General features: G+C 45.0%; 1 pseudogene; it reads left to right on the top strand.

Moving 5' to 3' along the window:
* The first annotated feature begins 978 nt into the window (after window positions 1-978).
* On the top strand, window positions 979-3,701 carry LOC133378755 (potassium channel subfamily K member 1-like; annotated as a pseudogene).
* The last annotated feature ends 488 nt before the right edge of the window (window positions 3,702-4,189 follow it).

Raw genomic sequence — 4,189 nt, 5'->3', positions numbered from 1 at the left:
TAGGGGCTTGTGTGTGATTATTGTGTATTAATTAATTAATTTGGAATAAATGTCATCCTCTGATTCTGCTCTCTTAATTGCTAATGTGGATTAAAGAATTATTACTTCCCATTCTATGGCGTACTTTCAAGTTCACAGAACACAGATGAGTTATTCCCTAACATTTTTTAGTCTTTTCTCAAACCAGATCGGGGAGGGGCTCTGTTGGTGGGATTAATGAGAAGGGAATTTTTCCTCTCTCTTCCAAGTCTTGAAAACATGACTCTGCGAATCTTATAGAGACCTCCAGAGAATCTAATTTAGACATACAAGATTGTGAGACCACTCTGATAGACATGAAATGAAAGAGAAAGAAATACACTCTTTATTTATTTATTTGATTTATAGCCCACCCTTCCTCCCAGTAGGAGGCCAGGGCGGCAAACAAAGGCACTAAAAACAATCTAAAACATCATAAACACAGCCTTTAAAATACATTACAACAAAACATCTTTAAAAACATCTTTTTTAAAAAAGCTTTAAAAACATCTTAAAGCAATTCCAATATAGATGCAGAGTGGGAGAAGTTCTCTACTTAAAAAGCTTGTTGATAGGGCTGCCAGGTAAGAAGCATCCCAAACCCAGATATTTCAGGGGGGGGGCTAGTGATGTCATGGGGGCAGGTAGTAGTAATACCATGGGGATGGGCCCTAGTGATGTCACAGGGTGGGTCCTAGTGATGCCACAGGGGTGAGCCTTAGTGAGGTCACAGGGGTAGGCCCTAGTGAGGTCATTAAGCATGATACAATAAGCATCAATCACAGTTGCCTGGAGCATACAATTCAACCAAAAACATTTCTCTGCTTGGAAGTTAAGATAGAAATCCTAGCTAACAGATAGAGCCTTGGTAGGGAACATTAGATGAGGCTGCTGTGATGGTGGTCCCCCCCAAGCAGGTGAGGTGGCTGCCGGCGAGGCATCAGGACTGGCCCTCGAGGGATGGCTCTGCGGCAGCTGTCAGCCGTGCTGTGGGGCTGGCACTGCGGGCTGCTGCTGGGCGCCTATGGGCTGTTCCTGCTTGTGGGCGCTGCAGTCTTTGTGGGACTGGAGGGGCTGCCTGAGTGAGCCTTGTTGGCCACCTTGCACAATGCCCACGCCCGCCTGCTGGCCGAGCACCAGGCCTGCCTGTAGGAGGAGGGGCTGGCCGGCCCCCTGGAGTGCCTCCTCGACACTGGCAGCTAGGGCGTCTCCAGCCTGGGCAACGTCTCCGGTGACAAGAACTGGGAGTTTACCTCAGCCCTTTTCTTTGCCACCGGCATCCTCACCACCACAGGTTACAGGCACACGGTCCTCTCTTAGCTAGGGGCAAAGTATTCTGAATCTTGTACTCGTCGTGTGTGAGCATCCCCCTGACCTTGGTGCTCCTGGCCTGCCTGCTCCAGCACCTGCTGCCCATCCTGAGCCACCACCCCATCCACTACATCCACACCCACTGGGGTTTCCCGGTGGCCCACGTGGCACTGGCCCATGCCACGGGGCTGGGGCTGGCCACCCTCAGACTCTTCATCCTAACCCCCCGCCATCTGCTTCTGAACACAACGGGATCTTCCTGGAGTCGGTGTATTTCTGCTTCATCTCCCTCAGCACCATTGGCCTGGGGGCTACGTACTGTGGGGCAGCTCTCAGCCACCTCTGCATGAACTGTATGAGCTCAGCATCACCTGCCACCTACCTGTTGGCTTATTGGCCATGCTCATGACTCTTGAGATGGCATACCAGCTACAGGAAGTCCTTGCTTCAGTCTGTTTTTTTGCTCCTGCCTGTCACCCACCCCCTGATGACGACCGCCTGGAAATCTTGGCTAGGGACCAGCTTGCCTTGACTACTGCATCTGGCTCCACTTCCCAAGATGAGCCTATCGAATGGGTGCCACTTGATGTCTCCCGGGGAGGGGGGCAGCAGCCCCCCCAGCAACAGTTAAAATTGATGTTAACTGGTGCTTTTGTTGATTGTATTGATGCTTTACCTGTCTTGTCTTTGTATTATTGCTATTTTATTGTATTATATTTGTATTATTATTGTTAACCGCCCTGAGCACCAGTTGATGGAAAGGTGGAATACAAATTTTATTAATAAATAAATAAATATTAATTTAATGTAACCTACTTGCTACTGGCAAGATGGGTTTAAGTGCCCTCAGGCCAACCCAGTCACCAGAAAGCTACTGTAGGAAGAAAGGAGCCTAGTGTTGTAGAGATGTTAGATGAGAGCACTCAGGAGTGAAGATGGATGCCCCTGAAGGCTGCAATTCTAAACACAATTATTAAGCCCCATAGAACTCAACAGGACTTACTTCTGAGTAGATATGGTTTGGATTGTGCTGCTGGTAAAGCTTGACTAGGGATCAGAGCTTGGAAAAGTTACTTTTTTTGAACTACAACTCCCATCAGCCCCAGCCAGCATGGCCACTGGATTGGGCTGATGGGAGTTGTAGTTCAAAAAAGTAACTTTTCCAAGCTCTGCTAGGGATCCTTTGCAAATATGTCCATATCCAAGCAGGGGTGGCAACCCCCTGCCTAGAATGTCCTACCTGTACCTTTTAACATGGCTGCTCCAAACATCTTTACACACTTTACTCTTCACTTCAGAATGAGGTTTGAGAAATGACTAACAGTAAGAAGGTTCTCTACACATTTCTGTCTACCTTGTGGGCTGCTGTAAACTCACTTTGACAGCCAACCCAATTCCAGTGAGTAATAATTGACAGAGAGAAAACACACAGAGAGAAAACACCTTCACAGACAGCAGCTTGGGAACAACAACAATTGCAGCCATGCTTCCCAGTATGTGAATTATCTTATACCATTATTGGGCAAGAAAAAAACCATCATACAAACAACAAGGTGCATCATCAGTGGGTTTAAGGAGGTTGAGCTGAGCACATGGAACCACTGTTGTTGCTCCTATGGTTGTAAGGGAGTGAGGTTAAAGGTACATGCAAACAGAAAAACAAAAGACATTGATGATTTCCTAAATGTAATACCATACCAACCACAACAAAATTCCTGAGTAAGACAGAAAACTCAGCATCCCACAACCAGTCAGGATTCCTAATCAAAACCAAAAACTAAAAAAAATCCTAGCAGCCAGTCAGCCAAGGTCACAGAAATCCCCATGCAGCACAACCTGACTTGGGGGCTGCAGGTAGTGTAGAATGCTGTGGCATAATTGTTGACATGAGTGAGACCCTGTCAGCACATAATACCTCTGCTCTGAAATCTGCACTGGTTGTCAATTTGCTACCAGGCCGAGTTCAAGGTGTGCTTTCCATGTTACTGTTTCCACATAGTACTTGTTCTGCTCTTGTAAGAAATCAGTCCTTTAGTGTGACAGCAACTACACTTTGGAACTCCCTGCCTATTGACAGTAGGCAGACACCTTCATTGTACTCTTTTCAGCACTTGATAAAAACATTTTTGTTTAGGCAAGCCTACCCAGGCATGTAGAAACTATTGTGTTTTTTATCTGTTTTAACTCATTGTTGGTTTTATTATTTTGAATGTTTTTAAATACCTGTCTTTGTTTTTGCCAGTAATTTTATTGTTTTAATTCCTTCTGTAAAGTGGTATATAAATGTAAATAAAACACATAAATAAATTTTGGAGTCACTGTGGCCCTTGGGTCTCTTTCCACTTTTAGGAACAAAGGAATCTGTCTTATAGCAACGCAGGGCATTTGGTACCATCTAGCTCAGTACTGATGACATGGACTAGCATTGGCTGTCCAGGATTCCAGGCAATAGTCTTTTCCAGAAATTGAATTTTGTACCTTTGCATGCAAAGCATATGCCCTACCACTGAACTACAGCCTTTCCCCTGTTTAAAAAAGTATCTTTTAAAATTGTTCTTTTCAATTTACTAATGAATGAACATCATACCTATCATACGTTTACTGGGTGACCATGGGCTGCTCACCATCTCTCAGTCTAATCTGCCCCTCAGGATGAAAACAACAGACAGGAACCATGACCACCCCAAGGAAGAAGGGCACACTTAAAATGTAGAGGAAGTAAGAATGTACAACCATAATGTGAAATCAAATACTTATCGGGACATAGTATGAAGACATATTTATATAAGCATGACTGTCAAAGATGTTTATTGTTTACACAACCTGTAAATATATTTGAAGTGCAATCCTATGGTTGTTT

The sequence above is a fragment of the Rhineura floridana genome, chromosome 3, assembly GCF_030035675.1.
Source record: "Rhineura floridana isolate rRhiFlo1 chromosome 3, rRhiFlo1.hap2, whole genome shotgun sequence".
NCBI lineage: Eukaryota > Metazoa > Chordata > Lepidosauria > Squamata > Rhineuridae > Rhineura > Rhineura floridana.
The sequence above is the reverse complement of the archived record's forward strand: the minus strand, read 5'-3'. Positions and strand labels throughout refer to the sequence as shown.